The sequence below is a fragment of the Lissotriton vulgaris genome, chromosome 3_2 (genome assembly GCF_964263255.1).
Source record: "Lissotriton vulgaris chromosome 3_2, aLisVul1.2, whole genome shotgun sequence".
Classification (NCBI taxonomy): domain Eukaryota; kingdom Metazoa; phylum Chordata; class Amphibia; order Caudata; family Salamandridae; genus Lissotriton; species Lissotriton vulgaris.
In genome coordinates, this window is record NC_141690.1 from 180,843,970 (window position 1) to 180,864,264 (window position 20,295).

The following is a 20,295-nucleotide window of genomic DNA, read 5'->3' on the forward strand; positions in this document are numbered from 1 at the left end:
GCTTTGACCGAGAAGCGGCGGCCGCCGGTACGAGCCTTCTTAAATTTAGGGATGATGGCTAGATGTTCGTCGTCCGAGCGCAGTGACCTTGGGGCTTTGTAGGGGGTGACAAGGTCTTTCAGGGCGGCCGGGCCGGCACCATTAATGAGTTTATGACTGGAGCACATTGCTTTAAAAACAATTCGCTGTGTCATCAGCGTAGTTGACAACCTTGATCCCATAGGGGGTCACAACATCTTCCAGGGGGGCCATGTAAACATTAAACAGGGTGGGACTAAGCGAGGACCCCTGCGGGACTCCGCATGTGAGTGGGAGGGGGTCTGAGCGAGAGTTGCCGTCCCACACCTGAAAGGTACGGCCTGATAGAAAGGAGTTAATCCAGGCGTGTGCAGAACCAGTGATTCCTGCCCTGGCCAGGCGATGTAGAAGGACATGGTGATCCACCGTATCAAAGGCGGCACTGAGGTCCAGGAGGATCACCGCCACTGATCCTCCTGAATCCAGAATGCGCCTTGATTCCTCAATGACGGAGAGGAGGGCTGTGTCCGTGCCCTGGCCGGGCCGGAAGCCGGTTTGAGATGGGCGCAGGATTTTGTTGGTCTCAAGGAATTGGGAGAGTTGGGAATTAACTAGTTTCTCTGCCATCTTGCTGATGCATGGAAGGAGTGATATAGGTCTATAGTTAGACATGTCGTCAGGATTCAGATGGGGTTTTTTTAGCAGGGCTTTGACAACCGCGTTTTTCCAGCTGGGTGGCACTGTGCCTTGGCGTAAGGAGGTGTTGATAAGTTCCCTGATGGTGGAGACTATGCTGGAGGCGGCAGTTTTTAATATTCTAGCCGGGGCTGGGTCAAGAGGTGAGCCGCTTTTCATTTTGGATAACGTGGAGGTGACCTCAGTGAGAGAGGTAGCTCTGAAGGAGGACAGCTGCGGGCTGTTCGTGCAGACCTCAGTATCCGGGGGGTTGTGAGGGGTAATCATGGGGAGGGAGTCCAGTATTCGTGTGATTTTAGAGTCAAAGAAGGAAGCAAGGTCATTGCTTCTGTCTGGAGGGGCATGGGAGGCGCTAGGGGCCGAGGGTATGTTGAGGAGTTCTTTGACGATCAGGTACGCTTCTTTTGATGAGTTGGAGGCGTTTTGGATTCTGTTGTCATAGAATCCTGCCTTGGCAAGTTTGAGAGCTGATTTATAGCGTCTTACTGCACTATTGTAAAGGTCTTTATTGCTGTGTAGCCAGTCTTTTCTCCATTGCCTCTCGGCCTTTTTGCACTCTTTACGTAGGTCCCTGAGGTCATCATTGTACCAGGGGGCTTGGCCCTTTATCCTGTTTTTAATCTCCCGATTTTTTATGGGGATGAGTTTGTCGAGGGTGGACGCTATCCAGTCTCTGACTTGGGAGTCAGCGATGGCGGGGTCCTCAGAAAGATTGGGGGTCGAAGCGTCTAGGGCTGTGGACCAATCTTCCACCGAAAGTCTGGCCCACGCTCTGTCTCTGGTGAAAGTGGGGGATTTTTGAGGCCTTTTAAAAGTTCCAGGGAGATGGGTCGTGACCAAAAAGTGGTCCGTCCATGGGAGGGGTTGGGACTTGATGTAAAGGAGGGAGGGAATGTTGGAGAACACCGGGTCGAGAAGGTGCCCTTTCGTGTGAGTAGGATCAGAGTTGGCAAGAAGCAGACCCAAGGCCGCTAGGTCGTCGATAAGGTCGGTTGCCCCAGTATCGAGGGGATCCTCGAGATGGATGTTTAAGTCACCAGTTATGATAAAGTTGGATGAGAGGTGAGCTGTGGAGGTGACGGTCTCCAGCAGGGCAGCAGTGAAGGGGCCCGAGTAGCCGGGCGGCCGATACACCAGGAGGCCTGACAGGGAGTTGGTCGAAGACAGCTGAATCGTGAAGAGACAGCTCTCTGAGTCTTGGATCGCGCAGTCTTTCGTTCGACAAGTAAAGTGGTCCCTGTAAATAATGGCCAGTCCACCTCCTCTACCTAAGGGGCGAGGTTGAGACATGATGAGGAAACCCGGGGGGAGGGCCATAACAATGTCAGCGTTGGAGTGCTCCGTAATCCAGGTTTCTGTGAGTAATATTATGTCCAGGTTAAGGTCGACAATAAGATGGTTGATAAGCAGGGCGTGTTTGGGGAGTGATCTGCAGTTAAGAGTAGAGATTTTGAGAACAGGGGGGTGGGCCGGGGGTTTTGGAAGGGAGAGATTGCTTGGGTTACATTTATCGCAACGAGGAAAGGGGACAATAGGATCGAGTAGTGCCAGACAGGCGCTGTTTTTAGTGGGTCTAAGGCTGAGAAGCTCTCTACGAGAGTAGCTTACCTTGGAGGCGGCTGGGACGGGCATAGTGTCTGGCCCAAGGCCCGGTCGTGCGCGGACGGGCGCAGACGGGCTTGCCTTAGGCGCGCCTTCGGCGCGCAGACGGCGCTCCCGCTGCGCTCGTCCGCTGCGCGTCCTGTAGTTGCACATTTTATGGGAGGGGGAAGGGGCGTGGCCTCAATGTGGGCGTGGCCTCCCTTCCTCGCCGGGAATGGCGGTGCAAAGTCGCTTTTACTCGCGCGTTTTGCGTCGGTGCAGCGAAGGAGTCGCTGTTCAAGAGCGTCTCTACCCGCTGAAGAAGCTGGCAGCCGGGTGAGTGAAGAGTTTTTAAAAAGTACAGGGAATTCAAGTGACACACAAGTGATTAATAACAAGTTTTTTTAAAATTGGGCGTCTCCCGGCTTCCGCCTCAGGAGTATAGCAGTTTCTGACTAGTAGTGCTGATGGCGGCGCTTAAATACTGTGGCGGGTGGGCGTGGCCTCAATGTGGGCGTGGCCTCCCTTCCTCGCCGGGAATGGCGGTGCAAAGTCGCTTTTACTCGCGCGTTTTGCGTCGGTGCAGCGAAGGAGTCGCTGTTCAAGAGCGTCTCTACCCGCTGAAGAAGCTGGCAGCCGGGTGAGTGAAGAGTTTTTAAAAAGTACAGGGAATTCAAGTGACACACAAGTGATTAATAACAAGTTTTTTTAAAATTGGGCGTCTCCCGGCTTCCGCCTCAGGAGTATAGCAGTTTCATTTAATAAACATGCATACACCAAATGATGATGATATACTGTTTGTCGGGGAAATAATATGAGAAGCACAGCCCTATCCATGTACTAGGTTTTAAATATGTGTGTGACCTTAACTGGTTTATAAATAGATAATTGGAAATATTCCTTCTCAAAACTAGAATGAAACCAGGACTGGAAACCACACTGGGAACATAATGAGGGAGTCTGACTTCATGAATCTATGGCAACATCCGCAACTAAAACATACTCATATTACTTCCCAATTCATCACACACACAGCAAAATTGACTACATGTTGGGGAAAACAGAAGCCTTGGTTGTGTCGGAAAAAAATATATACTTGAAAAGGTATCTTTCCAACCATTCACAATGGTACTCGCCTTCATCAAGACAAACACTAGGCCTACAATACCATTGTGGAGACTTAGAAATTAAGTTCTCTTTAATAATGTCCATCTCCATAACCTGGAGATGGAGGAAGTACAGCACTCAAGAGAGAAGTCCACAAGGTAGCCCTCTGAGGGAAATGCATATTATAAATTACAAGAGTGAGGATGAAATTGGAACACACAGGCCGTGTCAGTTTCTCACATATAATCAAGCTCACGGAGACTCCTTTTATCTAGAATGGGTCAATTACGATAGCATGAACAATTAGTACAAAAAATGACACAGATATATCTGGTAGATCATCAGCTTATCGGCAATGCTCCATCTGAGGCACAGATTTTCTTCATATTGTTTGGGTGTGTCCTTGGGAGCTGAGTTTTGGGAAAAAGTGGTGCTTGATATACAGAGGATGGCTAACACATGACCCACTAAATCTATCCAGCAATGAATATTAGGAATTGTCTTTACTAGGAAAAACTACAAGATGAAAATCAGGATGACTGCCTGTGGAACAATATTATCTAAAAGTCATATAGAAGTCTATTGCGCAAGCTCTGAGGCCCTGAAATACAAGGGATTAGAAACATATTCTTATTGAATGGGATATAGCAGATTAACTGCATATGAAAAACATGGAGAGACGAAAATTGAATTAAGGCTAGTGAAATGGGCAGAGAATCTCATAAAATTGGCCTCCCCCTTCCTCCTCCCCCCTCAAACAGTCGACCACTTTGAACCAAATAATGTCCATTAATAATTATTGATTGCAAAGAAACTGCAACATAAAAAGTTACAACAATTACATAATGCATATCAATAATTTGAAAAAGGTGATAGAGAGTACCTGAGAGATATGAATTTGAATATTCTGATATATCGAAGATATATTTCACTGTTTGATAAAATACAATAATGGTTATGAGAAAAAAAGACAGAAGAGCTTCTGCAAGAACTCTTCACCAGCAACCGCACTCCAGACCAGTAAGTTGCTGATGACGCCTGCACTGGATGACCCAACCCAAGGCCCCACTACCAACTTGAGTCCCCTGCACCACCACACTGGCCACCAACGGTTCCATACCTGTACTGCCGGGATCGCAAGCATATCCATGGACTGAGGCCAACTGTAAGTGTGCCATCCATATGCCCAACTGACCTGTGGAAAACAACTGATTTAATTCCATTTAAAACAGCCACTGCAGCAGCCCTGGACTCTCAATCCACCGCTTGTGATTACCACATGTTAACAGCTTGGAGGAAAGGGCAGAGCAACCATGGCCCAATGCAATGCCTAGCTACACCTGTTTAAGCTCCACCACCACAACAGCAATGCCAGACACACTCAAACTTTCTCCCTGGTTACACAACTAGAATGCTTTTTTATTAATTCATTGCTCTCTAGCCTAGGGTGGCAGCGAGCTGTACAGAAAACCAGTCAAAGTCAGAACTTCATCATACATACTACAGGTGAACTCCAAAAAGGGTTTATTGATCAACAATCAGACAGTAACTATTATCATGGCAGTGTAAGTCAATGTGATAAACTATTCACAAGGCACTTTCATACAACTATTAAGCCATTAATCAACCAAAAGGACCCAAAAGAAACTCAATCCTTTACCCAACAGCTTCTTAACACTCAAGTAAGAGTCTAAAAAAATAATTTAGAAGACGGACCGTAAAACTCTAATAACAGATAAATACACGTGCCCAAGTACTAACACAGTTCTCCTTTTGTTGTACACGATAGCTTGGTGGAGAACTTTCTAATACAAGATCTCAATAAGTAACATCTCAGAAACGGATGCAAGCAAATGGCTATTATTATGTAACAATGGAACCATCATGATGTAAGACATTTACAGGAATCCACCGGCTTTGAAAAGAGTTACCAGCATCTCAAGATGATCAAAGAAAAGTCAATTGAAAATCTTAAATGTACCATTCACAGCAAGTCAACATTACACTCCTTAGATTTCTATTTCCTCTAACTTACTGATGTTACTAAAGCTAGGCCACATCACGTAACCACAGATCCCTATGCCCTCCCCCTTGCATTACTTCAGCCCCTTCTTTGAATTCCGCCACCCATGGTGAGCCGCCGCAAAACACCTTTTACACTTGAGAGTGCAGAATGGAGCTGTTTTATTCCACGAGGGCCAGATCATCGGGGTCACGCAGGAGAGGCCTACTGAACTGCTCGGAAGACAGGTACAAGGCATGACAATGCTGATAGGGAGAACTGGAGGCTAAATCCTGGTGCCCTTCAGAAGCAGAGGGACGGTGTGCATACAACAGTATAGGCCAATGGGTTATTACCTGTGCATATCATTGTAGAATTTTCCTAGGTAGGCCTCAGTGAGTATCATCCCACGGTTCCCTTTCCTATACATTTTAGTGACTGGAAAGGACTTTGGGAAGAAAGCAGTGCATAGAAATCAGAACTGGATTCCCGCCGCTCAATAGCTACTGGCTTTCTCAACTTATCTTCTTCCCTCCTGTTCTCCCTACTTTCACGATTATTTGATCTGCTGAAGCCCTTGCAGGAGAGTCATTGGCTGAGGTGGGGTGGGCAGACATCCTCAACTGAATAGGTTAGATAAATACGCATTTCTGTGCTTAATTGCCACTGGTGGTGCAGTATCGAAAGATGGTCACTCATTGGAGGAGGGAATGGCCAAGGAAAATGAGCCAGAGCCAACACTAAGGAAGGTACTAAGGGCTCTAAGGAATATTAAGACGGCTCTGGCAGCTAACAAACATTGTAACTCGTGAAGTAAACCTTTTGAGAACAGACATCAAAAAGATGAGTGAAAGGGTCTCAAAAAATGAGCATTTTTTTAAAATAGTGAAAACAGACAATAGGGCTCTACAAGAAAAGTTGGATAAACAACAAAAAAGATATTAATACTGCTCAGGTGCAGCTGGAGAACCTAGAAAAGGGATCCAGGCGGAAGAATATCAGCATAGTTGGGGTGCTAGAGATGGCAGAAGGCCCCAGTGTTGAGCTGCTTGTTGAAGACTGGATACTTAAAACTCAAACCAAATGAACCCACAGGATTCCAATTACTTTGCCGAGGCCAGCCTCCTCCACGAAACCATTGTAGCTTGTATCTTCCATCACAGAGATCGCAATGCCATCTTACAATCCTCCAAGCAATGAGGACAAATGCAATTTTAAAATACAGATATCAGAATGTTCCTAGACTTCACACTAAGAGTGCAACAATGATGAAACAGCTTTGAAGAATGCATGAAAACTTCGAGAGAGTGTAGGAAAGTAGGATCGGCTTTCATGATTAGAGCTACTTTTTGATGGAGTTATTTTGTTTTCAGACTAGGATCCTGCTAATCAGGAAACCAGTCAGTGTGCTTCCTCTCTAAAAGTGACTGTGGTAAGTACTTTGGTATCTTCGCAAATGGCTGCTGGTGTACCCATGTAAGTCACTAATATTTGGTACTAAGGTACCCGGGGCATAGGTACACAAAGAGTCTCCCATGGGCTGCAGCATGTATTATGCCACCCATGTGAGACCACTCAAACTGTGACTACAGGCCTGCCATTGCAGCCTGTGTAAGCTGGTACTAGCACCAGTTATGGCAGATATAAGTTTCCTTATATCTAAGATCACTGCACTTAAAACTATAAGTCACGACTAAAGCAGGCCTTGCAATCCTGAAGGCAGGGTGCTCGGTTATATGTGTGGTGGTGCCCTGCATGAGCAAATTCCGCAGTCGGTAGGTGGCGTCGGTCGACTCCGCGTCTATCATCGACATCGTGGTCGCCTGGATGATTTTGCAGTGTCTACTCAGACGCTGCTCCTGCGTGCTGACATCAGTTCTGACACAACTTTCCACGCCAGACTAGGGCACTGTAAGGAAGTCTCTATCCTTAGAAGTCAGTTCGCATAAATGGGAGGATGGTTGCTGCGGTAAAGAATCTATAACTGATGTATGTCTCTTACAGATACATCGTTACCGAAGATAAGTACCTTGTTCATCTGAAAGAGACCATTAGTTATAGTTTTCTTACCTTAGAATAGATAACCCAGCAATGTCAATCCCGGAGGTGGGTCTGCAAACTAAGTTCACACCAGAAAGTCCTGGAGAACAGAACGGCTGAAAAAGCCGTCTCAACGGACTTGGCTATCCAGGCAGTAATGTTTTGTGAACATGTGCAGGGATGCCTACGTGGCTGCCTGGCAGATGTCAATCAGCGGAACTCCACATCCCAAAGCAGTAGAGGCTGCCGTCGCCCGGATAGAGTGGGCACGCAGTCCTCCTGGAGGTTCATTTTTCGATAAAGAATAGCAGATCTTAATGCATACGACAACCCATTGAGAAATGGTACATTTTTGCAAGGCCCGACTGTTCTTGGTGCCCACATAACCCATGAAGAGTTGATCATCCACTCAGAAATCTTTAGTGTGATCAAGGTCAAAGGACACCGCACGTTTTGGGTCTAGACGGTGGAGTCTCTCCTCATCTCTGAAAGGGTGCGGAGGCGGGAAGAAGTTGGCAATGTGATGGTCTGACCTATGTGGAAAGAGGTAACTACTTTGGGCAGAAAGAGGGCCAGGTGCAAAAGACCACTTTCTCCGGATGAACTGCACGAAAAAGAGGCTTGGAGGAATGAGCCTAAAGCTCACTCACCTTGCCAGGCAGAGATGATGGCCATCAGGAAAGAGGTCTTCAAGGTTTGAAGACGAAGAGGACAATTATGTAGTGGCTCGAAAGGAGCACACATAGGGTAAGTAAGAACAAGATTCAAGTCCCACTTGGGCATTGTCGAAGGAGAAGGAGGAAAGAGATGAGTAATGCCATTTAGAAATCTATTTACAATCGGTGACTTGAAAAGAGAAGGCTGATCAGGAAAGTGCAGAAACGCAGATATGGCTGAAACCCTTTAAGAGTGCCCAGAGCAAAGCCCTGCTGGGCCAAATATTGAATGAAGAGTAGAACCTCCGAAAGAGGGGCAGAAAGGGGATCTACACTTTGCTGTGCACCATGCCACAAATTTGTTCCATTTACAGGCATATACCTTTTTAGTTGGGGGACGCCTGGCTGCCAAGATGACATTACAGATTTCAGGAGGAAGGTCGAAAGCTCCACGCAAGGAGGTGGAGACTGGACAGGTTTGGGTGAAGGACCGTTCCCAGCTGCTGCAACAGAAGATCCTCCTGAAAAGGCAGTATGATCGGAGGATCGATGGCCATGCTCAAGAGCTCGGGGTACCAGACTCTTCATGCCGCGTCTGGAGCCACAAGAATGACTTGGGCCCGGTCTCTCCTGATCTTCTTCAGCATTCTGGGTAGAAGTGGCATATGTGGAAAGGAGTACAGAAGGCTGCAATTCCACTTGTGATGAAAAGCGCTGCAGAGCGATGCCGCTTTGGAAACGCCAACGCGCAGAACTGCTGACACTGCACGTTCTCTTTGGTGGTGAACAGATCTAACCAAGGTTCTCCACACTGCCGTAAGAGACCTTGCACCACCTCCGAGTGAATATGCCAATCGGGATTCATGATGTACCGGTGGCTGAGTTCGTATGCCCTGACGTTCGGGGAACCTGCCCGGTGTTGAACCACCAGGGATATGCCCTGATGTTCAAGCCATGTTCCATGGTAAAGAGCCTCTTGACATAGGGTCCACGATCCCACCCCGCCCTGTTTGTTGCAGTACCACATGGCGGTGGTGTTGTCTGTGTACACCTGCACTACTCTTTCTTTGACAGAAGGAAGGAATGCTTTCAAGTGGAAGACGGATCACCCGGAGCTCCAAAAGGTTGATGTGGAGACTAGACTCCGCCAGAGTTCAGAGACCCCTAAGCTCCGCATATCCCAGCTGGCCGCCCCATCCCAGGAGTGATGCATCCGTCACTGTTGTGAATTTTGGTTAGGGAAGGGAGAGGGATCTGCCGCTGACCCAATCCTGGTTGGTGAGCCACCATTACAATGGACATGCAGTCCCTTCCGAGATCTTGACATCGGAAAGATTCCCCTGATGCTGAACTTCAGATCCCACTGCTGAGCTCGCATATGCCTCCTGGCATGATCCACCAGCAGGATGCAGCAGGTCATGAGGCCCAGCAGCTTAAGGGTAGTTCTCACTGAAATCTGGGATAGAGGCTGAAACATCGTTATCATAGCCCGAATATCCTGGACTTGTTGCTCAGGAGGATAAGCCCAAAACTGCTCTGCATCAAGAACCGCTCCGATAAAAAGGAGCTTCTGAGAGTGAATCAGGTGTGACTTCGACATGTTGACAGTGGAACCCCAGTGAGGAGAACCGCTGTAGTCTGGAGGCAGGAGACAACAGCCTAGGGCAAGCCAGTCGCCGAGATAGGGGAAGACTGGAACCCCTGATCTGCGCAGATGAGCTGCGACCACTGCCATCACTTTAGTGAACACCCGAGGGACGCTGGTAAGGCCAAAGGGGAGCAAGGTAAACTGAAAAGGTTTGTGACCTACCGTGAACCGTAGGTAACGCCTGTGGGCTGGCAGGACGGGGATGTGGAAATAAGTATCCTGCCAGTCCAACGCTACCATCCAGTCTCCAGGATCGAGGGTAGATAGGACCTGAGCCAACGTGAGCATTTTGAACTTCACCTTCCGGAGGAAGCGGTTGAGGGCCCTGAGGTCTAAGTTAGGACGCAGGCCTTTGTCCTTCTTGGGTACCAGAAAGTAGTAGGAGTAACAACCACAACATACTTCTGGCACAGGGACCCTTTCGATTGCTCCCTTGGCCAAGAGAACTGCAACTTCCTAGAGGAGAAGGGCTAAGTGATCCTCTGACATGCGATGGAGTGCTGGTGGCATGGAGGGAGGTATAGTCTTGAAGGGTAGGGAGTAGCCCCTTCAAACTATCTGTAAAACCCACGTGTCTGACGTGATGTTTTGCCAGTGGGAGAGGTGATGGCGAATCCTGCTGCCCACTGGCCTCTGGTGGCCCTGAAAGGTTGGACTAGGCGGGTTTGTAGGCTGCTGCATGGGGAGTATGGGTGGCAGGTCCGCCCGCAAGCCCCCAGACCCAGGTTGCTGAGTCCCACACCCACGGCCACGCAGAAACTGGGTAGCTTTTGTGGTCTTGTGGCCAGATTGGGAAGAACGTGGTGGGGCACCCCTTCCGTAGCCATGAAAGGGGCGAAGGAATGACTGTCAGGCAAGAGGCTGCCACAAGGCTCAAGGATCTGGCCGTAGCCCTAGAATCTTTGAAACGCTCAAGCGCTTAGTCTGCCTTGTCACCGAACAGGCAACGGCCATCAAAGGGCATGTACAGAAGGGTGGATTGGACATCCCCAGAGAAACCAGACATCCTCAACCAGGTGTAGCCCCTCAAGGCTGCAGACGTGGAAACCGTTCTGCCCAGAGAGTTGGCGGTATCCAGTTCACATCTAATGCTGAACTTAGCTGCATCTCAACCCTCTGCCACTGCGTGGGTGAAAACGGCCAGGCCTTCTCCAGGAACGGTGGTAGCACTTGCGCAACCGTATCCAACAGAGCATGGGTATAACGGCCCAAGAGGCATGCAATGTTCACCGACCCCAGCGCTAAGCTGGCGGAAGAAAACATCTTCCAAAATTGGGCCAGCTTTTTGGATTCCCTATCTGGGGGAGAAGCAGGGAATGCGCTCTTCGAAGACGAGGCTTGTACCACCAGGCTCTCGGGGTGGGTCACCCGGGGCCGGGTGGTGGTATTGGGCAATCATTCTGTCCACAGGAGCCCTTGTGCTGGGCTTTAACCAAGTAACCAGGAGGACGACTGTGAGGGCTTCATTAAAAGGCAGCTCAGACTCCGAAGAGGCCGCTGCCTGTTAAAGTACCTCTGTCAGGACGTTGGCCCTGACTTCCACTGTAGGAAGCTCCAGGCTCAAGGTCTCAGCCGCCCTACACAACACCACTGCGTACGAAGCTCCCGCCTCCGTAGCCGCAGTAGGAGGAGAGAGCATGCCAAGGTCTGGGGAGGGATCCAAACCACTGGTATTACCCAGTTCCTCTCGCCATTCCGGTTCTTCAAGCTGGTCAGCCAAAGGGTCTACAGACCCCTCCCAGTCCTCCTCACCCTCCTCTGGCTGCCACTCAGAGCAGCAGGGAATGCCAGGGATTAACACTGTATCCAAGTCGGGGGTGAGGCTGGGGTCGATGCCGTTTGGGGGCCCAACCGACGTCGGGGGCATTGTCACTGGAATTGGCACAAGGGAAGGTACCGTAAGGTTGACCGGCGCCAATCCGGAACCAGGCCTAGACCCTCGGGGGCCCTCTGGCCCTCAGCCGGGTCCGCGGGGCACGAAGGCTCACCAGCGGAGTCGGGCTTCCCAAAGATGCTATAGAGCGCTTCGTAAAAAGCTGGGCAGGGGACGCTCCGGCTCCGGGAAAGGGAGGAAGAGCAGCACCGTCCCAGAAGCAGGCTCCAAAGACAGAGCTGAAGAGCGACAATGCTCCGGGTCCTGCGTCGCTTTGGCCGACAGACGGGGAGAAGGCGAAGAGCGACGATGCTTCTCCGCCTTCTTCTTGTGCTTTGATTTACCGGACGAGTACGAAGACTTCGATGACAAGTGGTGGTGGCTTCGCTACTGGTCCCGAGACCTTCCCCTCGACCAAGACCTCGAACGACGCAAAGCGGACTGCCGGGCCTCGAAGAGCTCTTGGAAACACTCCCGCACAGGCTTCGGATTCATGGCCTGGCAGTCGGAGCACGACTTCAGGTCATGGTCACGCTCCAGGCAGCAGAGGCACACATGGTACGAATCCATGATGGACATCAATTAGTAACAGGAGTTACAAGGCTTGACGATGGGATATCCCTCATGCTACCAGAAGTTGAAAACTAAAAAACATAAAAAAGAAATAATAAGAAAAAAGAAAATGACTACGAAAGTCTAAAAAAGTTTTGTCAAAGAATGACTAAGGGATAAGCTCTCTCCGGATCTGCGCAGTCGGATTGGAAAAAGAAGGAACTGACGTCAGCGTGCAGGGGCGGCGTCCAAGTAGGCACTGCGACGTCATCCCGGCAACCACAATGCTGAACGTGGCGTCGACAGACACCAACTACTGACACGCACGGGGTTCTGCTACAGAAAAATTCTCCAGCTTCAGCCTGACCCTGGGGGTAATTCTAAGGTAAGGTATCTATAACTAATGCTCTCTTTTAGATCAATAGGTTTCCTGTCACAGTGAGGTGTGATCACCTCCCAGACAGGACATAGTGCATTTGGCTGGGTTGGGGGCATTTGCCAGTGCCACAAGACTCCTTTGATGGGCACATCTGGTGCCCCCCTTGCATGATCCAGTTTAGCCAATTCAGGGATCCCTTTGCTCCTGCTCTGGTGCGAAACAGGACAAAGGACATGCGAGTCTCCTCCTCTGGGAGGGACCCTTGAATTGTCCCAACCCTTTCCCTAGGGTAGTTAAGGGTTTACCTGTGGGTGGCTCTTCAGATTGGTTGTGGGACAAGATTCAAACTCAAAACCACTTCAACTTCAACTGTCTGTGGCACTTTGGACTATGCTGAACTTTGCCTGTAACCGAGACTGCACCAAGCAAGACTCCTGAAGGTCATGGTCTCACTGTTCTGCAAGACTTCTTCATGGTCTGTGCTTCATCCAGGTTCCTCTCTAGGCCTGTGGGCATCAAAGATACCTGAAGGAATCTCCCTTGGGGTGAAGGAGTCACCTCCTTGCATCTTCAGGCACCGCAACAAAGCTGACCGGTCTGCTGCTCCTGACGTCCCACGGGCTCCGAAAGGCTCAGCAACACAGGAGGTGGATCTGTAACTCCCTTGAGGCCTGACCTGTCCTCTCAGCAAGTTTGAGGCCAGTATCCCTTGTCGGAACCGCTTGAACAGAAACCCATGTGCACTGTGTCAATTTGCTGTTGCCAAGGCTCGTTGTGCTCCAGATATCTTCGGGCTACAAAAAGCTCCAGCCTCTAGCATCTCTTCCTGATAAGATCTTCGTCCTCACCGCATCCTCTGCATCATGGGCCTGCATCTTTTGGGGAGCTGCTCGATGTCCTTTAGCGACTCCAGTGCCTTCAGCCTGTGTGTCCTCTCGAGGGTCTTCTTTGGCTTCAGTGGGCTTCCCTGCTCGCTCAGAGCCTGCTCTGATTATCCCGCACTTGGCGAGTCTCTTGGACCTTGTTGGTCCCAAAACGACACCTTTTTTGTTTACCACGTCTGTTGCCGCTACCAAAGCTTGTTGGTGCCCCCGCTGGACACTGACTCCTGGTTCTTGACTTCCAACGTGGGACAGCTCGTATACGGCTCCTGGTCTTCCACAGCACTCCCTGGCCCTCACAGCTGCAGCGACAAAGTCACCGTCATCCCTCCTGCATCTTTCGTCATCAGTGGTTTTGGCCTTCCGTACCTCCTGGTACCAGAGTGGCAGAGACTCTGTCCCCTCTGCTTGCAGGTACTTCTCTTCAAGAATCCATCCGTGGATTCCACGGGACGCTTTCACCTTCTTCGCCAGCTGCACCATTTCTGTAATGTAATGTAAATGTAATTTAAATTAGTATTTCTTAAGCGCAAGCTGTCACTTCGCAAGGAGTATCCTGGCACTGGGGAGAAAACGATAAGTGCGGGTCCTATCGCATACCAGCTTATGTTACTACTAGATTAGTGCAAGGCAGCGGACATCGGAAATGTTGTACTCCAAGTTTTCAATGCCTTCCTGAATTGAGATTTGGTTTCCTGTAGTCTTAAATTGGTTGGAAGGGCATTCCATGCTTTAGACCCCAGGACAGCGACAGTTTCCCCTCCTTTAGTAATCAATCTGAAGGAGGGGGGATTAAGCAGGTTGGCTGTGGATGACCTGAGAGTCCTAGTAGTGATATATGGTAAAACCCATGCTGAAATTGTGGTCTACTTTACTCTTGTGTCAATCCTCACTGGTCATTGAACCGCTGAACCCAGCATACGATTCCTACTCGGTCTATCGCTCTCCATTAGGATACACTGCTGCTCTCCACTCTACGGCATTCGTGAGTTATCCAGGTAGAGTTAATTACTACAGCAATTTAACTCAGGCATGTAATTTAATGTCCTGATGATGATCCCACAATTGCTTTCATGGGATCGAAACGTCGTAGACTCTCTGTACACCGTAAACGCAATTTAATTGGTCACTGCTCATGTGTAATAGTGCACATTTATGCCAGTTTTATTTAATGTATGACGTACAAGCATTTGTTCTGCCGGAGCCTTGTTTTATGTATACCTGTATATATTTGAAATATTAAATTGATCCGTCCGACTAGACAGCGTAAATATAGTACTTATTCCTAGTCTATATTCAATTTCCTCTAATCCTATTGTCTTTGTCCAGGACCAATGTGTTCATAACTCCTTGATACCCAAGGTCCCCGACCACTGTAATTTTGTTCCCGTGTTTCTAATAACATTATACTTGAAGAAAGCCACAATTAAACTCACACGATTTTCCAGCCATGTACAGAGGCGGACAACCCCACCCCGCCTATTCGTTGCAATACCACATGGCGGTGTTGTCTGAACACCAGCACTACTCTCCCCTTGACAGAGGAAAGGAATGCCTTCAGTGCAAGACGAACAGCCAGAAGCTCCAGAAGGTTGATAAGGAGCCCGGACTCCGGCGGAGGCCAGAGGCTTCCGATCTCCACCTCTCCAATGTGGCCACCGCATCCCAGAAGGGACGCATCCGTCACTACTGTGTAATCTGGTTGGAGAAGGGAGAGGGGTCTGCCATCGACCCAATCCTGCATCGTAAGCCACCACTGCAATTGTTGTGCTGTGCCCTTCGAGTTCTGAAAGCAATCAGACAGATTCCTCTGATGCTGTGCCCACTGGAACTTCAGGTCCCACAGCAGAGCCAGCATATGCCACTGGGCATGATCGACCAGCAGGATGCAGGAGGCCAAGAGGCCCAGCAGCCTCAGGGTCAGTCTGACTGAAACCCGGGATAAAGGCTGAAAGATCGGATTCACAGCCCGAATATCCCGGACTTGCGGTTCGGGAGGATAGACCCGAAACAGCTTTGTGTCCAGAACTGCTCCAATGAAGAGGAGCTTCTGAGAGGGAATCAGGTGCGACTTCGGCACATTGATGAGAACCCCAGTGAATGCAGGAGGTAGGCTGTAGTCTGGAGGTGGGAGACGACTGCCGGGGGCAAGCCCGCCTTCAACAGCCAGTCGTCGAGATAGGGGAAGACTGAAATCCCTGATCTGCGTAGATGAGCGGCAGCCACCGCCATCACTTTCGTGAACACCTGAGGGGTGCTGGTAAGGCCAAAGGGGAGCACGGTAAACTGAAAATGCTCCTGGCCTACCGTGAACCTCATGCAACACCGGTGGGCATGCAGGACGGGGATATGAAAGTAAGAATCCTGCAAGTCCAACGTTACCATCTAGTCTTCCGGGTCGAGGGCAGACAGGAGCTGAGCAAGTGTTATCATCTTGAATTTCTCCTTCCGGAGGAAGCGATTGACGTCTCTGAGATCCAAGATAGGACGCAGGCCCTTGTCCTTCTTGGGCACCAGAAAGTAGTGGGAGTAGCAACCACAACCTTTTTCTGGGACAGGGACGGGCTCAATGGCTCCCTCGGCCAAGAGAGCCGCAAGTCCCTGTTGGAGAAATGCCAGGTGATCCTCCGACATATGGTGGTATAGCGGTGGCAAGGCTGGAGGAGTAGTCCCAAAGGGGAGGGAGTAGCCCCTTCGAAACTAGCTGCAAAACCCACCTGTCCGACATGATGGTGCCCCAGTGGGGGAGGTGATGGAGAATCCTGCCGCCCACTGGAGTTTGATGGGTTTGAAATGTAGGACTAGGAAGGATTAGAGGCTGCTTCAGAGAGGGGGTTGGTGGACTGGCCCGCCCGCTGGCCCCCTGAACCATCGTGTTGGTTCCCACGTCCTCCGCCGCGCGGAGCTTAGGGAGCTTGCTGCGGCATCTGGCAGGACGTAGTGAGGCACCCCTTCTGTACAACAGGGGATGATGGACGGAGCGTTTGAGCAAATCAAACACTCACAACCCAGTCAACTGATCTGGGTATAATCCATCACCATTCTTTAGCTCACTCAGCCACCCCAGCTCAGACATGGCCATATGCAAATCAGTCTGACCCTGTACCTCATGGGAACAGTCCAGCCCGAACTGTCATGCCATGTCTTCCCTGGACCGGAAACAAGCATCCTGGGACCGGTTTCAGATTCATAATCCTCATCAGCCAGGCTATCTTGAATCCAGTGGCCAAGTGAGCAAGGGACTCACGTCTGAGCATACCCTACCAACTTAGGGCGAACAAAGAGATACAAAAGGGGATGATGGACGGAGCGTTAGAGCAAATTAAACACTCACTCCCAGTCAACTGATCTCCCCCTCGTAATCTTCTGTAGCCACGAAAGGGATAAAAAGGGGAAACCACCGTTACAACGCAACTATTACAACGCACACCGTTACAACGCACACCGTTACAACGCACACCATTACAACGCAGGATCCTTTACAACGCATGGTTTTACAACGCATGACATTACATAGCAGATGCTATTACAACGCATGCCATTACAACGTAAGTATAGGTAAGTAATTTATTTTACCTTTTTTTAATTACTAAAATATTTAAAATAAATAAAATAATTTAATTAAAGTAATTTTATATATATAGTTTGGATTGTGGGGTACAGGGGTATTTTTAGGGTTCAGGGCTGGGTTTGGGTTTTGGGGTACAGGGGTATTTTTAAGTTTTAGGGCTGGGTTTGGGTTTTGGGGTACAGGGGTATTTTTAGGTTTTAGGGCTGGGTTTGGGTTTTTGGGTACAGGGGTATTTTTAGGTTTTAGGGCTGGGTTTGGGTTTTGGGGTACAGGGGTATTTTTAGGTTTTAGGGCTGGGTTTGGGTTTTGGAGTTCTGGGGTATTTTTAGGTATTAGGGCTGGGTTTGGGTTTTGGGGTACAGGGGTATTTTTAGGTTTTAGGGCTGGGTTTGGGTTTAGGGGTACAGGGGTATTTTTAGGTTTTAGGGCTGGGTTTGGGTTTAGGGGTACAGGGGTATTTTTAGGTTTTAGGGCTGGGTTTGGGTTTTGGGGTACAGGGGTATTTTTAGGTTTTAGGGCTGGTTTTGGGGTACAGGGGTATTTTTAGGTTTTAGGGCTTGGTTTGGGTTTTGGGGTACAGGGGTATTTTTAGGTTTTGGGTTTGGGTTTGGGTTTAGGGGTACAGGGGTATTTTTAGGTTTTAGGGCTGGGTTTGGGTTTTGGGGTACAGGGGTACTTTTAGGTTTTAGGGCTGGGTTTGGGTTTAGGGGTACAGGGGTATTTTTAGGGTTCAGGGCTGGGTTTGTGTTTTGGGGTACAGGGGTATTTTTAGGGTTCAGGGTTGGGTTTTGTGTTTGGAGGTACAGGGGTATTTTTAGGGTTCAGGGTTGGGTTTGGATTTTGGGGTACAGGGGTATTAGGGTTCAGGGTTGGGGTTGGGTTTTGGGGTACAGGGGTATTTTTAGAGTTCAGGGCTGGGTTTGGGTTTTGGGGTACAGGGGTATTTTTAGGGTTCAGGGTTGGGTTTGGGTTTTGGGGTACAGGGGTAGTTTTAGTGTTCAGGGTTGGGTTTGGGTTTTGGGGTACAGAGGTATTTTTAGGGTTCAGTTTTTAAATAAATAATTTAAAATATTTTTAAAAATTATTTTGTTTATTTTTATTTATTAATTATAGTTCTTTAATAGTTCTTTTAAAAATATATTTTTTAAATATATATAGAAGTAAAAATTAATTTAAAAATAATGTAATTTATTTAATTAATAACATTTTATTAAATTACATTTTTAAATAAAATAATATACTTACCTATACTTACGTTGTAATGGCATGCGTTGTAATAGCATCTGCTATGTAATGTCTTGCGTTGTAAAGGTATGCGTTGTAAATGTATCTGCGTTGTAAAAATTGCGTTGTAACGGTGTGCGTTGTAAAAGTTCGCGTTGTAACGTCATACATCCGATAAAAAGCAGTCTGCACCCGACAACTGCAGAGGCCCAAGGACTTGGCAGTAAGCCTGTGAGTCCTTGAAACGCTCTAGCGCGTTGTCTGCTTTGTCGACAAAAAGGCGACGGCCATCAAAGGGCATGTCAATGAGGGTATTCTGGACATCCCCCGAAAAGCCAGTAGATCTCATCCAGGCGTAGCGCCCAAGGGCTACCGACGTGGAAATCGTCCTACCCAGAGAGTCTGTGGTATCCAGCCCACAACAGATGGTAAACTTTGCCACATCCCTCCAGGCGGCAACAGCCTGGGAGAGCACTGTCTGGGCCTCCTCCCGACACTGAGGCAGCACTTGCACAACCGTATCCCACACAGAGAGGGAATAACGGCCCAACAGACATGCAGTGTTTACCGACCGCAGTCCTAAGCTGGCAGAAGAAATTTTTTTCTTTCCAAGGTGGTCCAGCTTTTTGGATTCTCTTTCCAGCGGGGCGGTAGGGAACACACTCTTGGAAGTAGAGGCTTGGACCACCAAGCTCTCAGGGGTGGGGTGTTGGGAGAGGAAAGTGGGGTCGCCCGGAGCCGGGTGGTGGCATCGGGCAATCATCCTAAGGGTCTAGCCCAGGTCCCAAAAGGCTGTCCGTAAGTGCATCATTAAACGGTAGCAGGGGCTCCGAACAGCTCGCTGCCGGCTGAAGCACTTCTGTCAGGAGGTTAGCCCTGACCGCCACAGTAAGGAGCTCGTGGTTGAGAGCCTCAGCCACCCTACGCAACACCATTGCAGGTAGGAAAGCTTTATTCGAGTTGCATACTCATAAAAGCACAACATATATTTTAAAACTTCACAATTGATAATAAAACATTTAGTCAGATACATATTTATAAAACAGTTGTGCAAGTTTGATCAATATAAAAATGAGCACAGATTTAAAACAATATCAAAACACATTTGAAGAGAGTGCTCTCCGCCTAATGGACCAGGCCCACCCCAAATACTTAGCTATACCCATGACAATAGGCTCCTCCGTGGTGGTACAGATAATTCTCTGAGCCTCAACAGCACTGGATGTCCCAAGGTTCTTACAAACTGGGGCTAACCATACCCTTCTTGGGGTGGCATAGGCGTTACAAGCAAATAGGAAGTGACCCACACTTTCATTGATTGCGCCACATGCTGGGCAGCACAGGGTATTCAGACTCTTCCACCTGCCTGTTAAATGTCTCAGGGGGAGGGAGCCAGATCTTAGCTGGAAAAACAACTTCCTGTCCATAGGGACAGTTATGCTGTCCCAATACTGTTCTAATACGTGACACATTTTGCTTTCCAAGAAACGACCACCCATCAAATCAGATTTTACCCCCCTCCAAAGCCTACCATCTATCCACTCCCAGTATAGAGTTTTGAGTGTGTTTTTGCTTGGGAAAACTTCCCCCGCGGGATTATCATAGAGGTTGGAAAGACCCAGTTCACCTAACATTACCCTTAAGTTTTTCAACCATGGTATTTTATGGAAGGTGTCCATTTTCCAAAGGTTCAAAATAAGCTTTATTCGATATTTAGCAAAGAAATATCATATAAGCGTAAATATAAAATATCATACAAGCATACAATGACAAAAATAATTTAAAACAAACAATTTGAAGAATTCATTAAAATAAGTAAGTATCGGAGAAATCGTACCCATTTAAAAAGCAAGATCAGGAGAACTAATCTTAGCATGATTAAAAGTTATTAGGCCATGAAAGATGGCATAGCATGTACGACAAGATACATAAATACAATTAATAAGAACATATTGGGCTTTTTCCATTTTACATGCCAGTCATTACTCTGGGGCCCGGGTAGAAATCAAACAAGTCCCAAGTAGAAATAGGGCCATCTGCGGGTTTTGGTTGAGAAAATCTTAAATA

At 48.6% G+C, this 20,295-nt stretch overlaps 1 protein-coding gene across 2 annotated transcripts in view; it reads right to left on the reverse strand.

Moving 5' to 3' along the window:
• Positions 1-20,295, reverse strand: part of HTT (huntingtin) — a 2,178,328-nt gene that overhangs the window by 1,463,473 nt on the left and 694,560 nt on the right. The window lies entirely within an intron of this gene.